This window comes from Tursiops truncatus, chromosome 5 (assembly GCF_011762595.2).
Source record: "Tursiops truncatus isolate mTurTru1 chromosome 5, mTurTru1.mat.Y, whole genome shotgun sequence".
Taxonomy (NCBI): domain Eukaryota; kingdom Metazoa; phylum Chordata; class Mammalia; order Artiodactyla; family Delphinidae; genus Tursiops; species Tursiops truncatus.
The window spans coordinates 52,270,173-52,295,002 of record NC_047038.1 but is presented as its reverse complement, the minus strand read 5'-3'; the positions used below and the strand labels follow the sequence as shown (position 1 = coordinate 52,295,002).

The window sequence follows — 24,830 nt, the reverse complement described above, 5'->3', positions numbered from 1 at the left end:
TACTATTTGCTTCAGTTGTGTGAAAGCACTTAGAACAGTATCTGGTATAAGTGTTACCTATAATTATTTTATGTTATTATGTCCTAGTTCTTGAAACTGGACATATAGCCATGAACCAAATAAAGTCTTTGCCTTCCTGGAGCTTATAATTTAGTGAGGGAAACAGACAATGAATAAGTAAATGTACAGTATAGCAGGGAGCATCTAATGTCTGCCTCACAGTATGAGCGCAATTACGTGAGACTCTATATGTAAGGTGGCTGATGGGGCCAGACCTGGCTCATGATGGGCACTTAATAAATGTTAACTCCTCTCTCTTCTCCTCTCGTCTTTCTCTCTCTCTCTCTCTTTGGAGAGAAGCCAGTTAAAGCCAGGCAGCCTCTGGACCCATCAGCCGAGGAAGTGGAGGGAGCAGCTCAGGCCAGGGCTTTGAAAGGTTGGTAGCAATTTCTGCACCAGGTAGTTTCTCTCTTGCTCCGTCAGAGGAAATATGAATCATCTGCCGTTTGGCTTCCATTTCCTCGGAGGCTGCAGGCCCAGGAAATCTGTGGCTTGAGCATCAACGCGGAGATCAAATGAAACAGCTATTGGCGGTGGAGTGTGTGCTAGGACCACTGACGATCATCTCTTGAGCCAAATGACATCCTGAGCTGGCTCCTCAGCCCTCTGATTGCATTCAACTCACCTAATGAGTTGCATTTCCAGGCATGGGGTGATTCTTCCTTAACTGTGCTGGCTGGTGGAGCACACCCAGACCAGGCTGGGGCAGGACTAACCTAAGTGTCCATTGACAGATGAATGGATAAAGAAGATGTGGTGTATATACACAATGGAATATTACTCAACCATGAAAAGAAACGAAATTGAGTTATTTGTAGTGAGGTGAATGGACCTAGAGCCTGTCATACAGAGTGAAGTCAGAAAGAGAAAAACAAATACCCTATGCTAACACATATATATGGAGTCTGAAAAAAAAAATGGTGCTGAAGAACCTAGGGGCAGGACAGGAATAAAGACGCAGATGTAGAGAATGGACTTGAGGACACGGGGAGGGGGAAGGGTAAGCTGGGACGAAGTGAGAGAGTGGCATGGACATATATACACTACCAAATGTAAAATAGATAGCTAGTGGGAAGCAGCCGCATAGCACAGGGAGATCAGCTTGGTGTTTTGTGACCACCTAGAGGGGTGGGATAGGGTGGGAGGGAGGGAGACACAAGAGGGAGGGGATATGGGGATATATGTATATGTATAGCTGATTCACTTTGTCATAAAGCAGAAACTAACACACCATTGTAAAGCAATTATACTCCAATAAAGATCTTTAAAAAAAAAAAAAAAAGAAAGAGAGCTGATAAGTGTACAGGAACCGGGATTGAGCGGGTCAGTAGGAGACTGGAATTTAGTGTACCTTGCTCCCTGGTAGGTGCATGCATAAATGTGGTTTGGAGGAAGTGCAACGCTAGGCCTTTTGTTGTGCTTCCTTTGTGTTCTCAAGTTTGAAAGACATGCGCCGGACTCTGAGGAGCTCCCGTCTCTTAGGGAGACACATAGGTCCACACAGTTAGAATCCAGTGGACTAAGTGCAAAGATAACTTTGGTTACTCAGAGAAGTATTCTGAAGTGTGGTGGTGGTGGCTGGGAGTCCAGAAGGATCAGAAAAAATGTCCTGGGGTCGACTGATCGACTGAGCTCTTTGAAGTCATGTGCCCTAGCAGCTCCATCACCAAGAGGCTGTCTGGCTTTGGATAAGTCGTTTCATGTTAATGGAATTAGTTTCCTCATCTGTCAATGGGGACAAAATAGTACCTGCTTTACAGGTGATTTTCCTTTTTTTAATTAAAGAAACAAAGTGCTTAGCATAATGCCAGGTATGCTGGATGTGCTCAGTAGTATCACCTATTGTCATTATATCAGTCTCCCTTAGTGTTTCGTCATCTGGAGTAAACGTGTGTGTGTGAGTGTGTGTGTGTGTGTGTGTGTGTGTGCGTGCGTGTGTGTGTATAGTGGGGGATGGTTATAAGCTGAGGCTGAAACCTCTGGGAGCACCTCTTACCTGGGGCTGCAAATGGTAGCTGGTTCATGGGAGTGAGTATCATAGTGTCAGCTGTCCAGTGGGGAAGGCCAAGCTCAGAAAACCAGAAAGCAGGTTAGGAGGTCAGTACGCAGCCAGGAAATTCGAGATAGATGACATAGGAAACCACAGCTCAAAAATAAGCAGGAAAGATGTTCTGGACCCACACCTGTGTGTCTATCAAGTGCTGCTACCTGCGTCTTTGCAGGTGATGCGGGGACAGTTGGAGGTATCATTGAGCTGGAGAAGGAGAGGACAGAATTAGTCCGATGAAAAGGGAGCGACTATTGACCTAGGTAAAGGAAGCAGAAGGTGCAGGGTACAGAGGCTTGAGAGAACCTGCTGGGTTTCAGAGCGCTGAACAGATTGGTAGGGCTGGAGCACAGGAGAGTGTAGGAGAGAGATGCCAGGTGAGGTCGTAGGGCAATGGGGCGGGGAGGGGTGGATGTATCACAAGGGGCTCTGGGTATCAGACTTAGCAGTCTGCTCTCCATCCTGAGCGTTATGGGGATCAGGGAAAGAATTTGAGGACAGGAATGACACTGTCAGATTTCTGGAGTAAAAAGCTCCCTCTGGCTGCTGTGTGGAGCCGAGCTCCAGGAGGACCATCTGACGGCAGAAATAACAATTATGTAAGAGCTGAAAAGGTGCTTACTTTGAACACAGGGTAATAGTTACACGATTGATTGTACTAGCAATTATAATGATGCCAGTGTTCTGGAGCGATTTAAATAGCAGAGTTAGGGCTCAAACCCAGTGGAAAAACGCTCAGGAAGGGAAAGTTTAAAAAAAAACTTCAAGCGAAAAATTGACACTGAAACAAAGAAAAGGGGGAAAATTTCAAAGAACTACCAGAGTCAATTTTGTAAAAGTAAAAATGAGAAAGTGTCTCCGTGGATAATCTTCACTTATTCCAAAACTGAGATAAGGGGCACCTTCATTTTCAATACGGAAGCAAGAATTTGTTTGTTGCTTCTTAGCTGCTCAAATGTATTTCCTGGTTTTATCTGGGCAGCAGACATGCTGCTGCTATCAGCTTGTATAATATGGTTTTGAATGTTCACACCCTCCTCTTATGAGTGCCTTTTAATAGTGCATTGGTGATTGTATCAGTCTCCTATTGCTACTGTAGTAACTTACCACAAATTTAGAGGCTTAGAACAACACAAAGTTTTAATTTTACCTTTCAAGAGTTCAGAAGTCTGCTGGGTCTCATGTAGGTAAAATCAAAATGTTGGCAGGGCTGTGCTCCTCTCTGAGCGCTCTAGGGGAGAATGCGTTCTTGCCTTTTCCAGTTTCTAGGGGGTGCCTGCATTCCTTGGCGCGTGGCCCTTTCCTCCATTTTCAAAGCCAGCAGTCTCATCCCTCTGACCTCTGATTCCACCGTCGCATCTGCTCTGACTCTCTTCCGCCTCACCTGTTCACTTATAAGGCCCCTTGTGATGATGTTTTGCCCACCTGGATAATCTGGGATATTCTTGTCATCTCAGGATCCTTAGCTTAATCACATCTGCAGAGTCCCTTCTGCCATCTATTCATGGCTTCTGGAGCCTAGGACATGGACATCTTTGGGGAGCTGTTATTCTGCCTACCACTGTGGTTAGTTATGGAATGGAAGTAATGAGAAATGGACTCATGTGCCAGAGAGGCAGTGTGTGTGATGGATAACCTGAGCTCTAGGAACAGGCATCCTGAGTCTGCACACTGCCTCCCCCAACTGCCAGTCCTGTGGGCTCTGAGTGTCCATTTCCTCATCTGGTAATGGGAGTGTTAATCAGACCCAACTCACAAAGTTGTTGTAAGGACCAATTAAGTGCTAGTATATGTCCATAACTTTGAATAGTGACTGGCACATAGTTAGTGCTCATTAAAATAGTGGCCATTACTATCTGATGGATGGGTATTCTATAGTCCTTTTTTTTTTACTGTGGTTGAATTTAATTATTATTGTCAACATCTGTGTGTGTGTGTGTGTGTGTGTGTGTGTGTTGGGAGAATTCGTGTGTTTAAGGAAAGTCTGATTTCTCATCCTTAGGACTTGTCATTAGCTGGAAAAGAAAGTGCCTGACAACAGTTGAGCAGTCCAGGCCAGTTAATGATGCTAACTCTTAATAGATGTAACTGGAATATTTTCTGGAACTACTAAGATTTCTATGATATATTGAATAAAACCTGCAGATAGATATTTTAGGTTGTGTTTTTCAGATATTGTGTGTGCTATTCCATGAGGTAGATAGAACTGATTTTATAAAATCGTATATGAATTTCCTACCTCATAGGAATACTTAGGATTTTGATACAAGCTGACCTGATTAGTTTTAGTAGTATACAGATACGTATAGTTTTCCTATTAAATAACTTCATTAAACAGAAAAGTTTGAGCATGAGGGCTAATTAAATTAATGAAATTACTTCTGATTTTTAAACATAATTATTATTTAAGTCTTCCCCAAACCACACATCAGAGTCAGGTGTACACATTCACACTGCTTCAGGAAAGGGTATTATACCCTCTATCATATTTCTGACTCCATAAATAACATAATTTTAGCAAAATAGTATGTCATTTTATTGCAGATAAAGTAATGAGAAACAGCATTATTATCCTGTTTTACACTTGTTGTAAAATTAAGCATATCTAGTCTACATCCATGTAAACTGGGCTGCTTTTTAGGAATCTATTTTATATGATGCATTCCATAATTTATTTCTCAGTAGTTTTTATAATATTCTCTAAAATGAAAATTAAGACAGTTTGGTTGAAAAATAAAGTCACACTTTTAAAGACAAGAAATACATCGAATCTGGCTGATTGGTTTGACACTTAGGCTTGATGACGGAACATTTTTCATCAGTTGAATGAGCCGAGATTTTGACCAAATTTTATCTCGGGCACACAACAAGATAAAAGCATTAAAGTGGTTCTATTCTAAAAGATGTATGGAAAGAAATATTTTGCTTTTCTCAACTCTTACTGAGACAAATTGAACAAAGTACCTCTGAGGAAAAGGATAACAGGTAAAATAATAATAATTTCAAAGTCTTGCCCTTTTTGGTATACAACACAGAATGAGACCTTAATGACTGAATAATGAATCCTTTCTCAAGTCAGATGGTTTCCAATTATTTACTTTCAACGAAATTGAAGGAGGACCTAATCAAAGTGATAGATGCTTAAGAATTATTATACTGTGTTTTGGGCGTGCAATTCAGAGGGAGTTCAGAGAGTTGAATGTCAGTGCTTTGGGAAGACTTCCTTCCCTTCCCATCTCCTTTTTTATGTGAATAAAAGTTCTCAGTGGTCACATCTATGAAACAGAAAAACAGGAATAGAAATGATTCTAAACTCTGTCTCTCTCTAATTGTAAGTAATCATCATTCCTGAATATATGAGCTAGTGGGGGAACATATCTCCACCCATCTCACTGCGATGCATTCAAAATTACTTTTAATATTATAATTATATACCAAAAGTTAAAATCTATTGATGTTTTGATCAATTGTATACTACTAATAACTCGTAACGCTTAAATCTGGAAGGATCAAAAAAAAATTTTTTTAGAGCTTGGTGGCTAGAGGTAAAAATATTCATATATGTGTTGTAGATGCAGAACATAACATAAAAAATACATTAAGATAAAATTCTGAGAAGGAAGAGAAATAGAAATAGCAGTTCAAGGGGGTAAAAGAACAATGTAGAATTTCTGAGTGTGAAAGAAAAGCTTGTTTGTGCCTTTTTAAATGGGTGATAGCACAGCAAATTGCTAAGGTATTGCTGGGGTGATAACTCCAATGGATTCGTTTAACATAGCGATACAACTATTTTCTTTTCAGACATCCATTTTATAATATACTATAGGGATTTTGGGCAATCATTTAATCTTAAACTGAAATGATAAATTACAATTAGGGGGCTTCCCTGGTGGCGCAGTGGTTGAGAGTCCGCCTGCCGAAGCAGGGGACACGGGTTCGTGCCCCTGTCTGGAAAGATCCCACATGCTGCGGAGAGGCTAGGCCTGTGAGCCATGGCCGCTGAGCCTGCACGTCCGGAGCCTGTGCCCCGCAACGGGAGAGGCCACAACAGCGAGAGGCCCGTGTACCAAAAAAAAAAAAGAAAAAAAAAAATTAAGTAAGTTAAGAATGTGTGCAGAGGTGTAGTTTTCAAAATTCATTTTTTGGGAGTATTAGAGTGAAAAAATTTGAAGTCTGCTGACAGTTTCTGAGTGGACGTTAGCAGGTCTGTGAAAGCAAGTGGGCATGCTTGGACCCGTGTGTCCCAGTGGCCCACTTCTTGGTTTGCTTTTGAAGGGCTGTTCAGCCCTGACCTCAGTGTGTCCCACTCAGCCTCATTCAGCAGGAAAGAGAGGGTCAGATCTGCAGGGCACAGTCAGCCAGCATCGCCCTTCAGATTACTTCACTTGATTTGGTTAAATACAATTTTCTCCAAGTGTATTTATGAAACACATATAGTACTCACTATGTACGAGGCACTATTCTAATTGCTTAACTCATTTCAGCCTTGTAAAAACCCTATTATGTAGGTATTGTGATTATCCCCATATTATTGATGAGGAAACTGAGGCACAGAAAGATTAAATAACTTGCTAAAGGTCACACAGCCAGTGAATGGTGGAGCCAGGACTTTTTTTGCCGGCCTCTCACTGCTGTGGCCTCTCCCGTTGCGGAGCACAGGCTCCGGACGCGCAGGCTCAGTGGCCATGGCTCACGGGCCTAGCCGCTCCGCGGCATGTGGGATCTTCCCAGACCGGGGCACGAACCTGTGTCCCCTGCTTCGGCAGGCGGACTCTCAACCACTGCGCCACCAGGGAACCCAGGACTTCTTATACATTGATTTTTTTTAAGGGAGCAGAAAGAAATGATTCTTTTCTCTGTACCCAGGATGGACTACCATCAGACTCCTTTCTCCCCAACATGCCTGGTACTTCATGCTCTTTTTTCTATACCCAACACTTGTCTGGATTACAGGTACGCTCGATTTGCCTGTGAGGAGCCAAAGGATCCAGTTTTGAGATGCAACAGAGTTGAATTTCAATGGCCTGTTCACTGACGCTGGCTTCCACACTGTGAATCATCATATAAATGTCTTATTCAGACAGAAAGGCTGGGTAATTAGTATTGCAGGTCACTAGTAAAAGGCCTCAGAAAGTATCAAACCATCCCCCAAAACTATTTTTCCTGGCCTCCTCCATACGACCTCATAACTCCAGTTTCAGAGGTTTGGAGTGGGCAAAGCCCTCTTACAGTTTCCTTTACATCAGTGAGGAAAATGAATTACCCTGGCAGAGCAGTTGAGGGGAGAAATCACTTTTCGGCCATCTGCCCCTGCCTTCCAAATGACTTCCGTTGGGTTTGCCACTTGACATAGGCAGAGGGGTCAAAAAAGATTGCCAGAACTTTGAGGATGAAAAACACCTTAGGAAGTTTGCCACTTTGCAAAAAGAAAACCACTTAAAAAATACAACCCTCTCCTGAAAAAAAACCAATCCCTCCTCTCCCCCAGACGATATAACTATCTTTAAAAAAAAGTCCTGCATTTGGAGATAGATTGGTATCTATTACCAATAGATACCCAGCAAGCGAAAATTACTTTGGGGCAACTCTGGGACATTTTAATATCCTTAATATTATATAGGGCACTGCAGAGCTGGAAGCCAATCCCCACTCCAGCTTGTTATGGGGATAAAGCATCATGGGCTATGAGTCCTGGTAAGAAAGATGCCAGGATCAGCCAGTGCCTACCGCCACCTATCAGCCTTAAATCTGTTAGAAAAATTTCCCAAAACCTCATTTATTTTTTCCCTGCAAAGATTAAATTGCCTTCTAGTTGTCTGAGTTGTTGGGAACATCAAGAGATAGAAGTGAAGTGAAAAATTAGCTTTGCTTTAAAAAGAGCTATGCCAGGGTCAGGCTCTATATGCAGTGCTGTAGAGACATCTGTGTGTGATGGGATAGACGATTATTAATATGACCCTGTGCCCTCATTCTTCCCTGTCCACTGTCCTGTGAAAAGGAATTAAATAATAAAAAAATTGGGAGACTGAGGAGAAGTGTCAGAAGAGAAGATCATCTTTGTGGTCTAAGGGTACAAAGAAAAGCCTGGAAGGAGCAGCATTGGGTTTGGGAGAATTTAGGAATTATCAGAGTTGCCGTGGGGGTTAGGAATTGGATCCTCTTTAATTTCGTTTTGAGAGATGCAAATCAGAGGTTAAACATATACTTAAAAAATTTCCTATGGCTATTTTGACTGTGCTTCTTTGGATATGTCCTTATGCTGATATCGCATTGGCCACATGGAGTTAGAGCTGCAGGAAAATCAGGAGAGGAATCAGCAACAATTAATAACACATTTTCCACTGGTAAGTTTTTAGGGTTCCAGAGCAGAGATGGTTACTGCTTATGTTGGGCTGTTTTTGTTCTGAAGAAAATGGGGGGGAAATAGATGACACCATTGCTATGGTCTGAATATGTAGCCCCCCTGCGCCCCACCCCACCCCGATTCATATGTTACATCCTAACCCTCAGGGTGATTGTATTAGGAGGTGGTCTGTTTCCAGACCAGTGGAGTTTTGAGAATTAAGTGAGATCTGGGAAACACATCCATTCCAGCATGTTCCACATTATAGATATTCAACAAATGTTCATTAATTCAGAATTACAGATTAAAATTCAAATGTAAACGCATTTTTGTTGCAGTAGGGGCCCTAAATGTTTAAAATGGGCAGTGGAAAACATGAAAAATACATTAACTATTTCATTTGAACCTTACCAAAACCCTGTAGTGTAGATAAGCTACATCAGCTACTTTTTTTTACGAAGGAGGGGCAAAGTGCTTTAATGTGTTGTCTAAGGTCCCACACCTAATAAGTGATGTTGGCAGCATTCAGCCTCAGGGCTTCTGACTCTCCAAGTCCAGTGCTTTTTTCTGCAACACCATTTGTTATGGGCTGAGTTGGGTACCCCCCCGCACCACCACCGCCCCCCCACGCCCCGCCAAATTCATGAGTTGAAGTTCCAACCTCCGGTGCCTCAGAATGTAACTTTGTTTGGAGACAGGGCCTTTACAGAGGAAATAAGTTTAAACGAGGCTGTTAGGGTGGGCTCTAATCCAATCTGACTGATGTCCTTGTAAGAAGAGGAAGGTGAGACACCAGAGGAAAGATCATATGAGGACACAGTGAGAAGGTGGCCACCTGCAAACCAAGCCGAGAGGCCTCAGGAGAAACCAAACCTGCTGACACCTTGATCTTGGACTTCAGCCTCCAGAACTGTGAGAAATTTAATTTCTGTTGCATAAACCACCCAGTCTGTGCAATTTTGTTAATGGCAGCCCTAGCATGACACCTGTCTTATTCCTGTACTAGAAATGTCAGTGGATCCCACTGACTATAAATAAGGTCTAATTCCTTAGCCCAGCGTTTAGTATAATACGTAGGACTGTCCTGACTGTCTCTAGCCTACTAAACTCACTTGATTAGGACTAAAAGCTTTTACACCCTGGTATCATCTCTCCTTTTTTGGTGATTTTGTTTCCTTTCTATACCTAGGGGTTGAACTATTTCTGGGTCTTCAAGGCCCAGACCAAATACCACTATCTTTCTGGCCTTCCTCATTCACTTTGCTTCTAGGGATCTCTTACTTCAGGTTAGGTGAACACAGCCTCTGGAGGCAGATGACCTGGGTTTTGAATTCTCCCTCTGCTACTGATGCTTTGTGACCTTGGGCAAGTTACTTAACCTCTCTAAGCCTCATCCTTTCCCCTGTGCATGGGAACACCAATAGTACCATTACATAGAAGTTGTGAAGAATAAGATAATGCCTGTAAAGCCCATTGTGAGTATCCCTCCTCCTGCAGCATTGTAAATGTCCAATGTACATAATTTATTGCCTTATTACACAGGTTTTATTATTCTTAATATTTTCATTAATTCTTATTCTTATTTAATTCTTTTTCTTAGTTTTTAAAGCTTTCATTTTATATATATATATATATATATATTTTTTTTTTGCGATACGCGGGCCTCTCACTGTTGTGGCCTCTCCCGTTGCGGAGCACAGGCTCCGGATGCGCAGGCCCAGCGGCCATGGCTCACAGGCCCAGCCTTTTCGCGGTATGTGGGATCTTCCCAGACCGGGGCACGAACCCGTGTCCCCTGCATCAGCAGGCGGACTCTCAACCACTGCGCCACCAGTGGCCCTTTCCATAATATTTTATCTGTACTAATCTAAAAGCGCTTGGGCCTTTTAAAAACTTTTAAAATTTTGTTGAAAATTCTGATTATTGAAGTCATGCACGCTTATTGCAAAAATTTCACTAAAAACAGAAAAACAAAGGGAAAAATCACTTATAATCTTGCCATCCAGAATATCTACTCTCAACATTTAATATATCACCTTCCGTCTTTTTTCTATGTGTGAATGCATGGTTTTAAAACAAAAAATGTGATCATATTAAATATATTACTTGTATAAAGTGCTTTTTTCCATAAAGGTAGGTTTATGTCCATATTAGCAAATGCAGTCTGCATCAGAGGTCCACCTGATCTGTCCTGATCTAGCTTATAGGTACGTTTAGTTTAGTTTGCATAGTTTAAAAAATTTAGCCAACTTCAAAAAAATCAGGGTATTTTCCAGAAAAGTCACATTCTCCTGCTCTGGAAAATCTGAAGTTCCAGCCGCACTGGGACTGGGTTCCAGGAGGCCAGTCACTGGCTAGAACTGAGCAGTGCTTTCACATTGTGTTCCTGGCCCACGGTCGATCCCTGGTCTCCATCGTTACTGGTAGTGGGTATGTAGCATTTTCTGGCTATGTGTGGACACATTTATTCTCCTCAACTAGAATAGGAAAGTTGAGGGTAGGCCCTATTCTCCTTTATCTTTTAACCCTTGGACTCTCAGTGCCTCCCACTTACTTATCTCTTAATAATTATGTGACATAAATATGTGAATGAATGGACTCAGTTGTGACATCTCACATATTCACATCACTCACTCAAGGAGTGCAAGGAGGATCTGGACCCCATCAGAGCATTGGGCTTCTTCTGTCCCTTGCAGTGGCTCCCACAGCTGGACTCAAAGCGGGGCTCCATCCACATTGGTAACTTTGGGGGAATCTGACATCTTTCTTCCAGGAGGAGCCTTAAAAACTTTCAAAAGGCAAACCATCGTAACCACTTCACTTCCCACCCAGAAGCAGCCAACTCTCAAGCGGGAGATGACAGCTCCTGAATCGCACAAAGAAGCCTTTCAAAACATCTAACATTGGAAGAGAGTAAAGGAAACGAAGTTTGTCATCATCTACCAGTGGTTGTGCTTGCTTTTTTGTTTCTCTTCACTGTCTTTTAAGCACCGTGAATGTCTCTGAGGAGCCATAGGGTACATTGTGCATGAGTCCCTGTGGGTGTTGGTGCTCAAATTAGAAGCTGGATTTCGGGGACAGCTGGAATGCTTCCTTGCTGCTCCACCCTGCAGGCTGCACGTGAGGCCCAACCGCAAGATGTGAGGCGGGCCCCTTTAATCCTACACCAGAGTCTTGACTTCCAAAACCTGATCCTCCAACATTTGGACTTATATAACTTATTTGTTTATTTTTAAGCCAGCCCTGTCCAAGTTGAGAACACTTAAGACTCCCTTTTAGAGGAAATTTGGAACCCAACATTATCATTAACTGAATCAGCAAGCAACGGTTCTGTAAAAACACCAAGTGGCACAGTTCTGAGGACTTTTATCGTCATGTTCCTGGTGGAATTACATCGTGTGGTAGTTTGTCTGAAAATTGTCCTTGGGATTCTTTCCCTCTCTCTCTGTCTCTTCCTCTGTCTGTCTCTTGCTCCCTTTCTGTCTCTCTCTTGTAAACCATGGTCTGAGTTTAAGGGAGGCGGGTTGGGGAGAGCTGAGCCTCCCTGCTGTGTAGGAACCCCTTTCATTTGACAAGGGACCAGGTCATTCTTATTCTGTAATTGACCACAGTGGTTCTCCAACGAGTTCAGCTGGTGGGGCCTCTGGAAGACATTGTGCTCTTTGTAGAGCGTGGTAAAGCAGAGAACATGATAAGACACATATCTTTGGGTCAGATCGGATGCCATTTTACAGTAGATTCTAGACGAGAGGGAACAGGTGCAAAGAGTCTGATAAAAATGTATGTGAAACCAACAGGGACCTACTGTCCAGAACAGGGAACTATACTCAATATCGTATAATAACCTATAATGGAAAAGAATCTGAAAAAGAATATGTATACATACATCTATATAACTGAATCGCTTTGCTGTACACCAGAAACTAACACAACATTGTAAATTAACTATACTCCAATAAAAATTAAAAAAAAAAAGTATGTGAAGTTGTTGACTGCTATGCTATTTCTATTAGGGACAACACTAGAAACGCTCTAAATGTTCAGCAAGACGAGAATAATTAAATTACCTATGGCCATTTTCAATGCGCCCATTAAGGATTCATCAAAAGTTACAAAGATTCTTTGGAGAGTCTTTAACAATGTTGAGAGAAGTGTCTATGATTTGTCAGGTTAAAAAAAGTGGAAATAAAGTCATATATGAAGTATGAGACCAATTACATTTATTGTATGGACAGAGATCCTTAGGAAATACACCATAAATTTAGGACAGGTTATAGCTCTGCATGATGGAATTATGGGTAGTTTTTATTGTTTATTTATCCTTTTCAGCATCTTCAAATGTTTCCATGATGAGCATTTATTGCTTTGATTGTCAGAAAATAAAATGATTATAAGGTAGTCAACTTCCCTGGTGGCTGCAGATTTGGGTCCAAGTTTTCTTTCAATACCATTTTTTTTTTTTTTGGCCCTTACTACCCTCTGTCCTCCTAAGGCTCCTCCAGTGAGGATCTGGAAGAAAAGGCTGGGGTTTAAGTTGAGGAGGGTGAGACGTGCCCCTGTGCGCAGAGCCACAGCAATTTCCCTGGTGACCCGGAGGTTTGTGGGCACCTATGAGCTACATGCATTCTGTCTGGATTCCTGTCTGCAGATTCATAGAGCTTTACTAATTTAAGAAAGAAATGAGGCTGAAGGAACTTGGAATCGGCTGATCAACCTCATCTTTGGGTGAGAAAGAGTTCTAGCAGGACCCCCCCTTCCCTCTTCTTATCCCCACAGCCTCTGCTTCCTTAAAACAACCCTGAGGGACATGCAGACAGATATTTTCAAGTTCGGGTGAGGCAGCTTGGTTCAAGCAAGGCTACTGGACTGCACACGCTGAGCTTTCAAGGTTGTCCGGCCAAGAGGGGACTGGTTTATTCCTTGGGCCAGGCAATTCCTTCAGGCCTGTGAGTTTCCTCCATGTGTGAAATGGATGTAACGCGACTCAAAGCTTCTCTTGGAGCTGTGTCCCATGACCTCATCTACCACTGCCTGTGCACATGGGGTGAAGTGCTCCCTCCAGGCGCTGAAGGGTAATGTGGAAGGACTTGAGCTGGGACTCAGGAACAAGTCTTAGGAGGATTTTTAGGAAAGGAGCCAAGTCTTTTAGCTACCAAGCATGGCAATAATTCAGTTTATTATATCCACCCACTGTTTATTGAGTAATTGTCTACATTTTGAGCCAGAATCCAAGAATCCCCTGGACTCCTTAGAGAAGCCACAGTTTCCTCCATTAGCATCCCATATATCCCTTTCGGTTAAGGCCTGGATCCGTGGTATGGAACCGGCAAGGGTCCTGAAATTGATGGGTCTGGGTTGAAATCTCATCTCTACTCTTGTCACCTTGCAAGCACTGTGGCTTTGGGCAAGTTGCTTAGTCTCTCGAAAGTTTATTTTCCCCACGTTTAAAATAAGAATAATAATGCCAGCCTCATGGGGTTGTTTTTGAGTAGAGTTGCTAAATTTAGCAAATGAAAATATAGACACCCAGTTAAATTGGAAGGTCAGACAAACAACAAATATTTTCTTAGTATTATTAGTATGTCCTAAATATTGCACAGGACATACTAATTGCTAAAAAATTATTTGTTTATTATCTGACCTTCCAATTAACTGGGTGTCCTGCATTGTACCTGACAACCCTATTCTTGTGGCCAAAATAGAGGGATTTATCTGAAAGCCCCTGACCATGGCTCAATGAGTACTCTTTCCTCTGTACCTTCCTCTCCCAGGGAGGGCTGCATGATTCGTTGCTTCCCATCTTCATGGCAGGGGAAATAAAGACTCTGTGACCAGGTTGGTGGAAGAACGGTGAGGATGCTCAGTTAGAGGGGAGACATCTCCACGGGAAGAGTAAGAGAAGGCAGAAGACATGAAGGCTGGCATGAGCTAAACCTCTAGCAAATAGTGTCCCTTGGTCCTGTGTGCCTTTAACACACTCTGCTTGCTCTCTGCAAGCCTGTCAGAGGAGGTGACACCTTGGGGCCATGAGGCGCCCAGATGGGGATGCTGACCCCAGGGAAACCCCAGCTAGGCATGACCATTCATAGGCTTCAAAGGCCAGCTGTTGTGTTAGACAGAGGGACTTTCCTGGAGGTGATTTTTACAAAGAAGGGGTAAAGGGGACTGCGTGCCCCAGGGGCCTTACTGGGACTCGGGGGAAACCCGGGGTAGAGCTGACAGTGGCCCGTCCTTCTGCTCCTTTCTGTGGCTCCACCCCCAAACTCGAATCCCCTCTGACTTCAGCTCCCCCGGCTCATGGGGTGGAGATGGACAGGTGGCAGGTCACACTCTGGCCTTTGTGTGCATCGCAGGCTGCTCCAGTGCCCCCACAACCTCAGGGTGTCATTTTCCTTTTCTGATCATCCGAATTCCGGGTGAGGAGCTCAGCTGTCGTCGGCTTCAGGGAATTTTTCCACCAGGATTGAAATCGGGGCCAAGAAAGTGTGGGCATGCAGAAGGCATTCTTTCTACTATTCAGATGTGCTTTCTCTTTAGTTTGGGCACTAGAAAAGGCTGCCTTTACCCAGAGTCCCAGAAGAAAGTTTTCAATTTCATTATGGTGAAAAAAACACACGAAGAGAGGTCCTAACCTCTGCCACATTTTCCCCATCCCTCCTTTAAAAAATTTAGACAACACTTTAACATATATTATTTAAAGTTAAGAAAAATAAAATTAATTCAAGCCATGCCCAGTGCAAAAGGAAAAAAAAAAAAGGAAAAGGAAAAGAAAAATTTGAAGGGAGACCTCTATCTCTAGTCTCTACTTAAGGATCACAGTCAGCTTGTTATTTTTATTTTGGAAGAGGTGATGTAACAATTGACTATTACTTACTAAATCGTTTTCTTTAACTTAATATACTTTCTAAAATTTTTAATTCATCCTAAGAAAGAATATATTTAAATGTAGGATTTGATGTGCTATATATATTTCCCCCTTAACATATGAAGATAAACATATGCTATTAAAAATTTAAAATGCTCATCTGTGTATCATTTAAAACTCTTTCAGAAACACAGTTCTTGAATAACTTCATGAAGTTATTTGAAGCCAGAAATTCCTATCTATCACCCAGTTAACAATAGGCAGATTTAGTGAGACGTTTACTCCATTCTGGAACATGCACTTTGCACGTATTAGCTCATTAGTCCTCCCAGGAACTCTATAAAGAGGGTGTTTTTATTGGCCCCATTTTACAGATAAGGAAACTAAGACTGAGAGAGGTAAAGTCAAGGTCATATCGCTGGTAAGTGAAAGTCAGATTTAAAACAGAGCAGGCTGAGGTCAGAGTCCACGCAACCCCCCTCCCTCCCTTTCTAACCTCTTAGGAAAAACAAAACGAATAAAACAACAGGTATTGATACCACCACTTGCCAGGAGAACAGCAGGCAACAGTTCTGTTGAAGAAAGAGCGCGTTCAGAATGAAATGGTAAGAGCGTCCTTCCCATAACTTCTAATGCATTGCATGCAGTTCCCAACTTGCAGGGGGGTTGGATTCTAAAAGTTGATTTAAAAGCAATTTCGCTGTCGCCTTGCTCTGTGCTCCAAGGCGCTTTGTACACACCTCTCCTATTACACTCAGCACGTTGTCCCTTGGTTGCTTACACATCTCTCCCCTCCAGGGCTCCAGCCTACTCAAAGCCAAGGGCCTTGCCTTATATTTCCTTTGGTATTCCCAGCACCCAGCACAGCGCCCAGCCCGCGAAGACCCGAAGTGTACACGTATTGTATTAAATTACGAGTCATTTGTTTGGAACTCAGCACACATTTCCCTAAAGAAATGCATTACAAATGGGAGTGGAAGCCTTGTGTTTCCAACCAGCCCACATGAGTTTATTTAACCTTTCTCCTAGTCTACCAAGAGTACTAATAAGTTATGCATAGCCGTGGGTGGAGCGAGAGGTGCATGCGGAGATAGAAATCTTTCCCTCTCTTTCCTGGGTCAGACCTAGATGAAATTTCACATGGGTCATAGTTCATCTTTGACTCCCCACAAACTGCTCTTTTTTTCTATATCTCCCATCTATGGTCATCACTGTCTCCAGGCTTCCTACTCAATGTCAAGCTGTGGTCCCTTGCCCAAGTCTTCTCTGTTCTTTCCCCAAATAACCTACTTGACACCCTTGCCGATCAAAATTCCTGTTTCCTGAATGCAGGAGAGCACAGTTGATGTCCAGGAGGAAATTCACAGATTAGCAAGAATTAACTCAATTCTTGCTGATCTGTGAATGATATCCTCTAATATCCCTCCACCGCCACCCCACCCCCACCCCCAGTGCTAAGCACGTGACAGTTTATAGCACAGTCGTTAAAATTGTAGGATTTGGAGACAGATCTAGGTTTGAATACTGATTCTACTTCTAAGTTATGTGGCCTAGGGAAAGTAATTTAACTTCTCTAAGCCTCCGTTGTCTCATCTGCAAAATGGGAATAACTGTAGTTATAAAGAGAGCTAATACCCTGTTTTTTGTTTTTAAACATTTTTTAAGAATTTGTTTATTTATTTATTTTTGGTGCGTTGGGTCTTCGTTGCTGAGCGCGGGCCTTCTCTAGTTGCGGCGAGTGGGGGCTACTCTTCGTTGCCGTGTGCAGGCTTCTCACTGCTGTGGCTTCTCTTGTTGCGGAGCACGGGCTCTAGAGCACAGGCTCAGTAGTTGTGGCACACGGGATTAGTTGCTCCTCGGCACGTGGGATCTTCCCGGACCAGGGCTTGAACCCGTGTCCCCTGCATTGGCAGGTGGATTCTTAACTGTTGTGCCACCAGGGAAGTCCGTGTTTTTTTTTTGTTGTTGTTGTTCTTTTGGTTTTTTTGGCCGTACCAGGCGGCTTGAGGGAATCTTAGTTCCCTAACCAGGGATTGAACCAGCGCCCTCCGCAGTGTAAGTGTGGAGTCCTAATCACTGGACCGCCAGGGAATTCCTGAGAGCTAATAGTTTAAAAACACTTAGTGTTATGTCACAGTGCTAAGGACTTGATTGACTTTATCTTTGCAGCAATCCCATGAGGTAGATACTTTTATTATTAACTGTTATAAAGGCAAGTGATTCTTGAAAGAGAATTTAATGGTAAATTAATTATTATTTATTACCTGCCTTCCTTCTTCCAAAAAGGCTTTGAGGCAAAATGCTACATTGATAAAATTTCTGACAGCATGGATGGGAGAGGACAGTCATTCCCAGGAGGAGATTTTTTCAGGGCAAAGGGAGCAGGGACTGCTGCTAGATCACCCATGGCTGAAAATTTATCCTGAGAGTCCATTCCCTTACGTGGTTCCTGTTTCCACAGCTTCTTCCCTTCCTCTGCCTCTGAATGTGCCGAATCTGCAAGTGGTCCAAGTTTTTTTCTATTCCCTTTCTTTCTTTTTTAATTTTTTCACACAGCCCGTGGCAGCTGCAAGGTGGAGGGGACCAGGCGGGTGGCAGCAGCTGTTTGTATGTATGGGATCTCTGTAGTCTTTCTTTGTGAGTCAGGGGCTGTCTGTATATATCACAAGCTACCACCTGGCAAGATATTTCGTTCCATCTATGTTGTTTAAATGTTTCCTGGATGATGTCATGAATGCATACGGATGGGAGGAACTTCAAGATGTTAATTTTCAGCCCCTCATTGCCCTACACGGGGACATCCTAGGACGATTTTCTCCTCTAGTTTAGGAGACAGCTTGAAATTTGCTTCCCGGTGCTTCCCATTTACCAGATGCGGAGATTTTAAAGCCAGTGGGGTAGGCATCTGAACAGAAGCCACAGTGTAGTCCTGGAAAACACTGAGCAGAAGCTAAGGGCAGAGGCAGGTGGCAGGCTCATCCCCTCGGGCCCCCTCAGTGATGTCCTGTTGATTGAGTAACTTCACTTCGCTGAGTCTCAGTTTCCTCTTCAGTCAAATAAGGAGGGTGGGCTGAATTATCTCTGGTCTCTCTGGAGCTTTAGGACTCTGATTCTCTGATAAATTACTCAGGACAGATGGCTGTTCATCCTTTGTGATGCCACCCTAGGGATGGACAGTCCATGGTGACCCATGTACGCCTGTTCAAATGTTTCCTTATCCTTAAAACTGAGAAATTTCCCTTTATGCTAATAAAAATTTCTTGCGATTTGAGCGTTCTCTCTTTTTTTTTTTTTTGGTTGTCGTTGTTATCCGGACTTCTAAAAACATAGGTAGAATTCTACCTGTATTCCTATTTTATGGTGATACCTTTGTTATACATACAGTGACATGTCTGTTTTAACCTAGATGATGAGTTTTCGAAGACTTGATAGCAATGAAATTCTATTTTTATATGACATTTATATTTAAAAACTATTTCACATGTATCATTTCATTTGAACCTCAAACTAAAAATAAGAAGAGAAATTATACTCATTTTTATAAGAGGGATTTCCCCAGTGGTCCAGTGGTTAAGGCTGTGTGCTCCCAATGCAGAGGGCCTGGGTTCGATCCCTGGTCAGGAAACTAGATCCTGCGTGCCGCAACTAAAACTCGGCACAGCCAAATAAATATTAAAAAGAAAAAAAAGAATTTAAATATTTATAAGTGAAGAGATTCAGGATGAATAAATCTAAATTCCTTGAACAATATTTCATCTTACAATTACTAAGTGAAAGAGTCAGGACCCAAACCCAGGTCTTTACTCAGAGTCTAGTACTCAGGCCATGAGAACTCATTAATTTAAGGCAGCACCACCAGCCGACATACCAGCTCCCCCTGCTTGAGTTTCTGCTGTGTCCTGGGTACACTACTAGGTGCTTTGCATACAATATCTCGAATCCTTGAAACAGCTATGCAATTGAAGTATTATCACACTCATTGAGAGATGACAAAAATTGAAGTTCACAGAGATTAAGTATTAAGTAACCGCCTGCTGGCTAATGTGCGCTGAGAGCAAAATTCAAACCTAAACCCATTCTTTTGACAGTGCTGCCTTTCACTTAAATACGCATTGCCTAAAATGAGACCCAATATAGTTTAATCTTCAGGATTTTTTTTAAGGCCACATGAATTATGGTTCCCTGAAAGTACAGTTAACAGAAATGACACACTGATTGAATCCCATTCAGCCAGCTGGAATCTCACTCGGTTGCCCTTGATTTTTCCTGTCGTACATCACTCTGCTTCTTGGGCTTTCTTTTCTAGACTTTTTCCCCATTTTTTCAAAAATATTTTTTGTTCCTTTTTTTTCCTGCATCCTCTTAAAGTGTCTCTACTTTAATTTTAAGAGATTGGCATTTAAAGTGAGTGTGGCATTCTTAGTTAGAACTCGGATGATGACCAGTAGAAGAATGAGATTTTAGTTTGCCCCCTCCTTCCCATATTCTGAATTACATGTCCCAAGATCATTTTTTTGTCTTTTATAAATTTATTTATTTATTTTTGGCTGCATTGGGTTTTCGTTGCTGCACAAGGGCTTTCTCTAGTTGCGGCGGGGGGGGCTACTCTTCATTGCAGTGTGCAGGCTTCTCATTGCTGTGCCTTCTCTTGTTGCAGAGCTCAGGCTCCAGGAGTGCGGGCTTCAGTAGTTGTGGCACACGAGCTTAGTAGTTGTGGCTAGAGGGCTCTAGAGTGCAGGCTCAGTAGTAGCGGCGCACGGTCTTAGTTGCTCTGCGGCATGTGGGATCTTCGCGGACCAGGGCTCGAACCCGTGTCCCCTGCATTGGCAGAAGGATTCTCAACCTTGCAGCCACCAGGGAGGTCCCTGTCCCAAGATCATTTTAAGTTTATTCGTAATCTATTTTCCTGACATTTTACCTAGCTAACCCTTGCCCATTTTGTATCTACATAACTCTTTGCCTATTCTTAAACACTCTAACTTCATCTGTGAAATGGGGATAATGTGTACAGTGCGGGGAATATGGTCAATAATTATGTTGCATCCTTGTATGGTGACAGATGGTAACTAGACTAATTATGGTGATCATTTTGAAATGTATAGAAGTATCGAATCACTATGTTGTACGAATAGGAACTAACATAGTGCTGTAGGTCAGTTAAACTTCAAAAACAAACAAACAAGCAAACTCATAGAAAAAGAGATTAGGTTTGTGGTTACTAAAGGTGGGAAGTGGGGTGGGGAGGGGGAACTGGATGAAGGTAGTCAAAAGCTGCAAACTTCCAGTGAGAAGATAAATGAGTCCTAGGGATGTAACGTACAACATGATAAATACGGTCAACGCTGCTGTACGTTAGGTATGAAAGTTGTTAAGAGAGTAGACCCTCAGAGATCTCATCACAAGGAGAAACATTTTTTTTCTATTTCTTTAACGTGGCATCTGAATGAGAAGACGGATGTTCACTAAACTTATTGTGATAATCATTTCACGACGTATGTGAGTCAAATCATCATGCTGTACAGTGTAAACTCACACAGTGCTACATGTCAGTTATATCTCAATAAAACTGGAAGGAAAAACAAAGGAATGAGAATAATGATTTCTGTCCTGTCCACATTTCACAGACTTGATGATGTCCCATCAAACAATATGTAGGGAAAGCACTTGGAAAAGTATAAAGAACCATGGGCATAGAGAATTATAGTATATTTTGCTTTTGAAAAACTTAAACTGTAGAAATGGAGCTAAATAATCAGGATTGTTCAGTGAGGCAAAGATTTGGATGTTCTGGGTTTATTTATTAGTTATGTATAATATATACTAATTATATAAAATAATTAAATCATTTTAAAAGGACTATATGCATTATTTAGAGTACTGTCCTTGTCAGGCCACACACTGACATGGTTCAGGGTTGCTTAAACAGAGGATTGATGTCTTCTCTGTTTCTCCCCACATCTCCCTGGTTTTTTGCCTGTAGACTCTTGGCTGATCTCCTACAAACCCCGCACCTGGTATTACTATGTACCCTGTGTTAGCCTTCCCTTTCAGAAGTCCCCACCTTTTCTGGTATAAGGAAACATTTTTTAAATGTTAACTCTTTCTGTGCAGTTCCACGATAATAATGAACTTCTGGCAACCATTGACTGAGAAAATACTCAATGACAAAAGGATATTACAAATTCAGAAAACCCTTTAAATGGGTTTATACTTAATCCATTACAACTGCATCCAAATGCTTTTAGAAAATACACAGACATATCTGAGTCATTATTCCACCAGGCATGTATACGAGCACTCAGTAGATATTTGTCAAATAAAGGCATGGATAAGAAGAGAATGAAAATGTGCAGGCAATGCTTGTGGTATCTGTGGATTTGTGACCCTTTTGTCATAACTCCATCCCCAACCCCTGCCCTGGGGGGAGAGCTCAGAGCTTGAAAACCCCTTGAATGTTTTCCCAAATACCCAGTATACAGTAGGCACTCAATTGTTGTGTCCTGAATGTATGTATGAATGAATGCTACTCTTGTCTCTTAATTAGATTACAATTTTGAGGATAGCAAGTACATTGCAGGCCCTTCTGTATCGTCAGCAGAACCCAACCTTGTACTGAGAGAAAGCTGCAGCTTTCAAATAAACCAGGAACTCGATTAGTATCACCTTCCGACAGATGCATTTCTGAAGGACCTTATTAAAAAGGAAACATCTAAAATTTAAACTACCAAGAGGGAATAGAGATGTCTTTGATTCCAGAAAACTTGTGTTTCTCTGCTAGGTAAGTGAAAGAAAGTACGGAGTTAGAAAATCACGAGGAGATGGGACAGGGCCTACGAAGCAGTGCTGTTGGCTTGAAGGCAGGAAAAGCATAGAAACCTCACCCTTTGAAGCCTGCCTCAGTCTCTGCTGAGTAATTTAAGGCCGCATCAGAGAGGAGGCAATGTGACCAGAACATTGCCTGGGTGGAGACTGAACTGGCAGAAGAAATGGTTAGTTTACCACGTCTTGAAGTGGCAGTGGCAAAAAGCAATTTACTGATTCATAAATCACGAACTAAACCATATTACATATTTTTATGGCCAATGTGACATCAAGAATTCATTAGAGGATTCACTCACCTCAACAACGCTGGATGGAGCAGACCAATCATGTTAAAGAGAAACTCTTAATACGGGTTCTTCTTGGAGGCTTGAGTGAAATCAAACACTGCAGAGAGAGCCTTGTGCACCCTGAATCTGGTGCCCGCTTCACCTTGCAGCAAAGGAAGTGAAAGTGTCAAAACAAAGAGAAGAAAGTCAACATTCTGTCTGAGGGGAAAAATGCAGACACAAGCATTTTTTTTTTTTTTTTTTTTTATGGGGTGGAGGGTTCGGAAGTGCTTTGATTATAGAGGATCGCTGTAAAGGGAAACAAGAAATCATCTTTCCTAGTTCTTGTTTTTCCTGGGCTTATCCTGAAATCTGAAGCCTGGTTTTTATATATAAATGCAACCTGCAAAACAAATTACCAAAGGGAAAAAGGAGAGAAGTGATGCTACAGCTGCCTTAGGTTAATTTGATGTTCTTTCATGTTTCGGAGCTGCCTTGGTATTCCTGGCCTCGGTTCTTTCTGTTGAATTGAAATCGTTGGGTGAATTGGATTCCCCAATCCTAGACAGAGCCTTAACCATAGAATTGTAAGAAAAACAATCACAGAATTGTAAAACGTAATTGACATTGAATGTGTGACTAACTGAAGAAAAAGAATGAATGAATTAGCAGTGTGATCTCGGTCAAGGCACTCGACCTCTCTGGTCCTTTCTAACTCTGCTTAAGTAACTTCATGCAGATCTTGGACCAGTGGCCCTTGCCACAGGGTGACCAACCTGTCCCAGGCTTTGTCGGCTTTAGCACGGAAAGTCCCACATCTTGGGAAACCCCTGATACAGGTAGGCTGGGACAGTGGTTACCCTGGGCCTCTGTGACCCTTGCTATGTTCCAGGGTACACGAATGATCCAACTCTTGGGCCTTGAGCTGCCCTGTCCTGCATCTGTCACTCCACCTTATCAATGAGGAGTGGATCGTGGTGTGTCACAGACACTAATAATTGTTTTTGCCAATTCATCTTCCCTTCTCACCTCCTTCCTTGTTGGCAGAGTCCTGATTTTATTCTTTTGTTCACCTACTGAGTGGCCCAGAAAAGGGGACTGTAACCCCATTTCTCCAAGATGGGGGTGGATCTTGATTAATCTAATCCAAGCATGCAATTCTAGTCTCCTTGCCAGAGACTGAGTTAGCAGGGGAATGTGGTATGCACTGGGATGGCATTACTAGTTGTTAAAACTTCGAATGCTTTGTAATGGTTGGTAAAGAGATGTTGCCCAAGGGCCCTGGCTCCTGCCCCAGGATTTCTGTGCTAAACCTCTCCCTTTCAGCTACTAAAGGGTTAATGTCTAGCAGCACTGGGGGCTTCCTGGACTCTAGCTCCAGGTTTCTTGCTTTGTTGGTTCACTGCCCTTTCCTTTGTGTGTTATATATTTTATAGAATATCTTGCCTGTATGTGAGCTAATTCTGGGGACGGGTGGCAGCAATAAGAGCTCCATCCAGGGCTTCCCTGGTGGCGCAGTGGTTGAGAGTCCACCTGACGATGCGGGGGACGCGGGTTCGTGCCCCGGTCCGGGAGGATCCCACATGCCGCGGAGCGGCTGGGCCCGTGAGCCATGGCCGCTGAGCCTGTGCGTCCAGAGACTGTGCTCCGCAACGGGAGAGGCCACAACAGTGAGAGGCCCGCGTACCGCAAAAAAAAAAACAAAGCAAACAAAAAAAGAGCTCCATCCACTTTCCTGAGGACAGTGGTCCCAGTGGCCGCTACCAGGGTCCCGGGTCCTGGGTCACGGTATGGTCTCAGTGCTGGTGTCCACAGCAGCAGGTACAGTGGTTCTGTGCCAGCCCAGTTCTACTGTGTCATTCTGGGCACAGCCTTTAAGCCTCGCAGTGCCCTGTTTTTTCAGGGGATACAACCTTTTGATCAATTCCTTTTCTGCTTAAATCACTATGTCAGTTAGCTTTCATATGCCCCACGCTACCCCAAACTTAGTGATGTAAAACAATAACCATTTATCTAGCTGTGGGTCATCAATCTGAACTTGGCTCAGCTGGGCTCAGCCATGTATCTGCAGACAGCTGCTGGGGTGGCTGGAATGGGCCTATCTGGAGTGACCTCAGCTGGGATGGCTCGTTTCTACTCCATGTGACTGTCATCCTCCAGCAGATGACTCCTCCAGGGACTTGATCACACAATGATCATATACTGATCCCATAGTGAAGGCAGCCTTCCGAGAGAAAGGGAGCGGAAGTGTCCAAGTGCTCCTGAGGCCCAGAACTGGCATGGTGTCACTTCTGCCTCATCCCATTGGTCAAAGCAAGTCACAAGCCCAGACCAGATTCAAGGGCTGGAGAAACAGTCTCTGCCTCTTGAGACTGTGAGTGTAGATATAGGAAGAGTAGGATATGGAGACATTTTTGCCAGTTACCA

The 24,830-nt window shown here is 42.9% G+C and overlaps 1 protein-coding gene across 1 annotated transcript in view; it reads right to left on the bottom strand.

The window, feature by feature from the left end:
- The window catches only part of LOC101332720 (recombining binding protein suppressor of hairless), a 230,968-nt gene extending 208,414 nt beyond the window's left edge, over nucleotides 1–22,554 (bottom strand). The window contains exon 1 of the mRNA XM_073805134.1: nucleotides 22,434–22,554. The gene's annotated coding sequence lies outside the window, so the exon portion shown is untranslated. The remainder of the gene's footprint in view (nucleotides 1–22,433) is intronic.
- Between the last annotated feature and the right edge of the window lie 2,276 nt (nucleotides 22,555–24,830).